The sequence below is a fragment of the Sciurus vulgaris genome, assembly GCF_902686455.1.
Source record: "Sciurus vulgaris genome assembly, chromosome: 7".
NCBI lineage: Eukaryota > Metazoa > Chordata > Mammalia > Rodentia > Sciuridae > Sciurus > Sciurus vulgaris.
This window is the reverse complement of record NC_136467.1, coordinates 121,038,227-121,044,812: the sequence shown is the minus strand read 5'-3', so window position 1 is coordinate 121,044,812 and position 6,586 is coordinate 121,038,227.

The following is a 6,586-nucleotide window of genomic DNA, read 5'->3' as shown; positions in this document are numbered from 1 at the left end:
CTCAGGGGGCACTCAACTACTGAGCCACACCCCAGGTCTTTTTTTTTTTTTTTTTTTGTATTTTATTTAGAGACAGGGTCTCACTGAGTTGCTTAGTACCTCACTACTGCCGAGGCTGGCTTTGAACTCTCCATTCTCCTGCCTCAGCCTCCTGAGCCACTGGGAATACAGGTGTGCACCACCGCACCTGGCAGGAATTCCTGTTTTTTTGTTTTTTTGTTTCTTATTGTTTGTTCTATTTAGTTATACCTGACAGCAGAATGCATTTTGATTCATTGTACACATATGGAGTATGACTTTTCATTCCTCTTGCACATGATGTAGAGTCACACCATACATGTAATCATATGCGTACATAAGGTAATGGTGTCTACCTCATTCCACCATTTTTCTCCCCCTCCACCCCTTCCCCTCCTCTCATTTCCCTCTGCATAACCCAGCATTCTTCCATCTTTCCTTATCCCACCCACCATTATGTATCAGCATCCACTTATCAGAGAAAACATTTGGCCTTTGGTTTTTTGGGATTGGCTTATCTCACTTAACATGATATTCTCCAACTCCATCCATTTACTGGCAAATGCCTTAATTTTATTCTTCATTATGGCTGAATAATAATCCATTGTGTATATGTATCACAGTTGTTTTATCCATTCATGTATTAAAGGGCATCTAGATTGGTTCCACAATCTAACTATTGTGAGTTGAGCTGCTATAAACTTTGATGTGGCTGTGTCACTGTAGTATGCTGATTTTAAGTCCTTTGTGTATAGGTCAAGGAGTGGGGTAACTGGGTCAAATGGTAGTTCCATTCCAAGTTTTCTGAGGATTCTCCATACTGCTTTCCAGAGTGGCTGCACCAATTTGCAACTCCACCATCAATGTATGAGTATGCCTTTTCCCCCACATCCTCACCAAGACATATTGTTGCTTATATTCTTGATAATGGTCATTCAAATTGGGGTGAGATGAAATCTTAGTGTAGTTTTGATTTGCATTTCTCTAATTACTAAAGATGTTGAACATTTTTTCATATATTTGATCAATTGTATATCTTCTATGAAACATCTGCTCAGTTCCTTAGCCCATTAATCAATTGGGTAACTTGTATTTTGGTGTTAAGTTTTTTGAGTTTTTTAGAAATTCTGGAGATTAGTGCTCTATCCGAAGTGTGTGTGGCAAAGATTTTCTCCCACTCTGTAGGCTCTTTCTTCACATGATTGTTTCCTTTGCTAAGAAAAAGCTTTCTAGTTTGAATCCATCCCATTTATTGATTCCTGCTTTCATTTCCTGTACTTTGGGAGTCTTGTTAAGGAAGTCTGATCCTAAGCCAAAATGATGAAGATTTGGACCTACTTTTTCTGTTTGGTGCAGGGTCTCTGGTCTAATTCCTAAGTCCTTTATCCATTTTGAGTTGAGTTTTGTACAGTGTGAGAGATAGGGGTTTAATTTCATTTTGCTGAATATGGATTTCCAGTTTTCTCAGCACCATTTGTTGAAGAGACTATCTTTTCTCCAGTGTTTGTTTTTGGCACCTTTGTCCAGTATGAGATACCTGCACTTATGTGGGTTTGTCTCTGTGTCTTCTATTCTATACCATCAGTCTGCCTGTCTATTTTGGTACCAATACCATGCCGTTTTTGTTACTATTGCTCTATAATATAGCTTAAGGTCTGGTACTGTGATACCTCCTGCACCACTCTTCTGCCCAGGATTGCTTTGGCTATTCTGTATCTCTTATTCTTCCAGATGAATTTCATGATTGCTTTATCTATTTCTATGAGGAATGTCATTGGGATTTTAATTGGAATTGCATTGAATCTGTATAGTGCCTTGGTAATATGACCATTTTAACAATATTAATTCCATCTTTCCAAGAATATGGTAGATCTTTCCATCTTCTAAAGTTTTCTTTAATTTCTTTCTTTAATGTTCTGTATTTTTCATTGTAGAGGTCTTTCACCTGTTTTGTTAGATTGATTCCCAAGTGGTTTTTTTTTTTTTTTCTTTTGAGACTATTATGAATGGGGTAGTTTTCCTAATTTCTCTTTCAGAGGATTCATTACTTATGAATAGAAATTCACTAGATTTATGTGTGTTGATTTTATATCCTGCTACTTTGCTGAATTCATTTATTAGTTCTCAAAGTTTTCTGGTAGAGTTTTTTGGATTCTCTAAGTATAGAATCATGTCATTGGCAACTAGTGACAGTTTGTGTTCTTCTTTTCCTATTCATATCCCTTTAATTTCTTTGGTCTGTCAAATTGCTCTGGCTAGTTTTCAAGTACAATGTTGAATAGAAGTGGTGAAAGAGGGCATCCCTGTCTTGTTCCAGTTTTTAGAGGGAATGCTTTCAGTTTTTCTCCATTTAGAATGATGTCTGTCATGAGCTTAGCATAGACAGCTTTTACAATGTTGAGGTATGTTCCTACTATCCCTATTCTTTCTAGTGTTTTGAGTATGAAGAGGTGCTGAATTTTATCAAATGTATTTTCTGCATCTATTGAAATAATCATATGATTCTTAGCTTTAAGTCTATTGATGTGATGAATTATGTTTATTGCTTTCTGGATGTTGAACCAACCTTTCCATTCCTGGGATGAACCCCACTTGATCATGGTGCACTATCTTTTTAATAAATTTTTGTATGCAATTTGCTATGATTTTGTTAAGAATTTTTGTATCTATATTCATCAGGGATATTAGTCTGAAGTTTTCTTTCCTTGATGCTTCTTCATCTGCTTTTGATATCAGGGTGATACTAGCTCCATAGAATGAGTTTGGAAGGGTTCCCTCCTTTTCTATTTCATGGAATACTTTGAGGAGTATTGGTATTAGTTCTTCTTTGTAAGTCTTATAGAACTCCACTGAGAATCTATCTGGTCCTGGGCTTTTCTTGGTTAGTAGGCTTTTGATGGCTTCTTCTATTTCATTGCTTGAAATTGATCTGTTTAAATTGAGTATGTCCTCTTAATAGTTTGGGTGGAACATATGTCTAGAAATTTGTCAATGTCTTCAAGATTTTCTATTTTGTTGGAGTATAGATTTTCAAAATAGCTTCTAATTATGTTTTGTATTTCAGTAGTGTATGTCATGATATTTCCTTTTTCATCACAAATATTACTAATTTGGGTTTTCTTTCAAAAAACTTCTCTTAGTGTGACTAAGGGTTTATTAATTTTGTTGATTTTTTTTCAAAGAACCAACTTTTGTTTCATCATCTTTTTCAATTGTTTCTTTTGTTTCAATTTCATTGATTTCAGCTCTGATTTTAATTATTTCCTGCCTTCTACTAATTTTGGTGTTGATCTGTTCTTTTTCTAGGGGTTGGAGATGCAATGTTAGGTCATTTGTTAATTTTTTTATTCTTTTATTGAATGCGTTCCATTGCAATGAACTTTCCTCTTAGCATTGCTTTCATAGTGTCCCAGAGATTTTGATACTTTGTATTGGTGTTCTCCTTTACCTCAAAGAATTTTTTTTTTTTAATCTCTTCCCTTATGTCTTCTGGTTTCCATGCATCATTCAATAGTGTATTGTTTAGTCTCCAGGTGTTGGAGTAGTTTCTATTTCTTATTTTATCATCAATTTCTAATTGCATTCCATTATGATCTGATAGAATGCAATGTAGTATCTCTCTTTTTTTTTTTTTTTTTTTGTATTTGCTAAAAGTTGCTTTGTGACATAACATATGGCCTATTTAGAGAAGAATTCATGTACTGCTGAGAAAAAAGTGTATTCACTTGTTGATAGATGGAATATTCTAAATACGTCTGTTATGTCTACATTATTGATTATATTATTGAGTTCTATCGTTTCTTTGTTCAGCTTTTGTTTGGAAGATCTATCCAGGGCTGAGAGAGGTGTGTTAAAGTCACCCAGTATTATTGTGTTTGTGGTCTATTTGATTTCTGAAATTGAGAAGGGTTTTTTTGAGGTACATAGATGCTCCAATGTTTGGGGCATAAATTTTGATGATGATTATGCCTTGTTGATTTAAGTTCCCTTAAGCAGTATGGAATGTCCTTCTTTATCTCTTCTGACTAACTTTGTCTTGAAGTCTACTTTATCTGATATGAGAATGGAAACCCCTGCTTTATTACAAAGTCTATGTGTGTAGTATGTTTTTTCCTATCCTTTCACCTTCAGTTTGTGGATGTCTTTTCCTATGAAATGAGTCTCTTACAGGCAGCATGTTATTGGGTATTTTTTAAATCCAATCTGCCAGTCTATATCTTTTTATTAATTAGTTTAGGCCACTAACATTCAGGGTTATTATTGAGATATAATTTGTATTCCCAGTTATTTTGACTTATTTCATTTTTTAACTTGACTTGGTTTCTCCCTTGATTGGCTTTTCCTTTAGTGCAGTTCCTCCCTTTGCTGACTTTCATAGTTGTTTTTCATTTCCTCCTCATGGAATATTTTGCTGAGAATGTTTTGTAGTGCAGGCTTTCTATTTGTAAATTCTTTTAACTTTTATCATGAAGGTTTTTATTTCACCAAATTTGAAGGTTAGTTTTGCTAGATATAAGATTCTTGGTTGGCATCCATTTTCTTTCAGAGCTTGGTATATGTTGTTCCAGGCCCTTCTAGCTTTTAGGGTCTGGGCTGAGAAAGCTGCTGATATCCAAATTGGTTTCCCTTTATATTTAATCTGATACTTTTCTCTTGTGGCCTTTAAAATTCTATTGTTATTTTGTATGTTAGGCATTTTCATTATAATTTGCCTTGGTGTGGATCTGTTGTAATGTACATTTGGTCTCCTGTAAGCCTCTTGTATTTGATTTTCCATTTAAATTTTCAGGTTTGGAAAATTTCTGATATTATTTCATTGAATAGATTATTCATTCCTTTGGTTTGTATTTCTATGCCTTCCTCAATTCCAATGATTCTTAAATTTGGTCTTTTCATAATATATTTTCATAATTGTTGGAGTTCTGTTCATGATTTCTTACCATGTATGTTCAACTTTATTTTCAAGATTAAATATCTTGTCTTCACTGTCTGAGGTTCTGTCTTCCACATGATCTAGTCTGTTGGTGATGTTTTCTATTGAGTTTTTAATTTGGTTTGTTGTTTCCTTTATTTCAAGGATTTGTTTGTTTGTTTGTTTTTCAGAATCTCTATCCTTTTATTGCAATGATCTTTTGCTTCCAGCATTTGCTCTCTTATATCATCCTTTACTTCACGGATCATTTTAATTATGTACATTCTGAACTCTTTTTCTGACACTTCTTCTACTGTGCCGTCAATGAATTCTATTATTGTATCATCTTGGTTTGTTTGGAGTGCTTTCTTCCCTTGTTTTCTTATGTTGTTTGTGTGTCTTCCCCTCTAATGGTGCAGATTCAAGGTATTACAGCTTCCCCCCTAGATTTATAGTGTCCCTGCAGGTTCCCAATACCTTGCCTTTAAGGGGGAGATCAATGTTAATAGCACCCAATGCAAACAATATGCAGCCTTAAAACAGCCCCTATTAAGATGTTCACAGTAGTGTGGTAATAAACAGAGATGATGAGTTTGATTATTATCTACAGCATAAACAATAGGTTTGCAATAAGGACTACAATTTCTAATGGTGACATAGAGGGTGGAGGAGGGGTGTAGGATGTGATGTTAATGAGATAAGAAATGAGACTACAGAGGTACTATATCATAGGAAGAGTGAAAGAGGAATCAAAAGAAGTTGGTTGTTAGCTCAAAAAAAGGGAGAAAGAGACTGAGGAAACAGATCAATAAAAGGAAAATAGAGTGAGTAAAAAAATAAAATAATATAAAAATGAAAATAAAAAATATTTTTAAAAAAGAAAATCTACAACAAAACTATAATATACTATTCAAAACTCCCAGTCTTCATTAGCTGATGCATAAAAGGTACTTAATTTCGAAGAGGATGGAGATATGAGAGCAGAAAACAAAAGAAGAAAAAAGAAAAAAATGGGGAAAAAAGAGTCTTGAAGGAAAATTGAACAGTTGTTTCTGCTAGAGTCCAATGTCTTCTCTGCCTCCCTCTTTTCTGATAGGCGGGGTTGCCTGGAGTTTGCTGGTAACTCCACCCGCAAGACGATGACAGTTACTAAGGTGGGAGGATTGGACTTGGAGGTGGGGCTCCTGGAGGCGGGATAGACCTATTGCAATCTAGAAGACTGCACCCCGGGACTCTCCTTTGGGGTCCACTCATGTGACACAGAAGTCTGGTCTTAGCCCCTTCCCTCACCTGTGGACCCCGCAATTCCTGGTCTATAATTTAGTCTTTCAATCGTATCTCTCCTACCCCTGCCCTTTCAACTTTCCAATCAGGGACCTCTCTCCCCGGAGGTCCTGAGGGCTGAGCCCTGGAACCTGCACGCCTGCCTCAGAAAGCTGTTCTGTATTGGGCAGATCAGGAACAGGCATTGACAGCTGTGCACCAGCCACATAGCTGCAGGCATTGGGCTGGTTGGCGGCCAGGGATGGTTGGGAGACTGGGGATTGAGGAGCTGGACGACCCTGTTGGTTGCCAAACCAGCATGACCAGGTGCTAGGTGGAGCCATAGACCAGGCTGATGTTGGGTCCCAGAAAGAGCTCCTGAGTTGTCTCTGG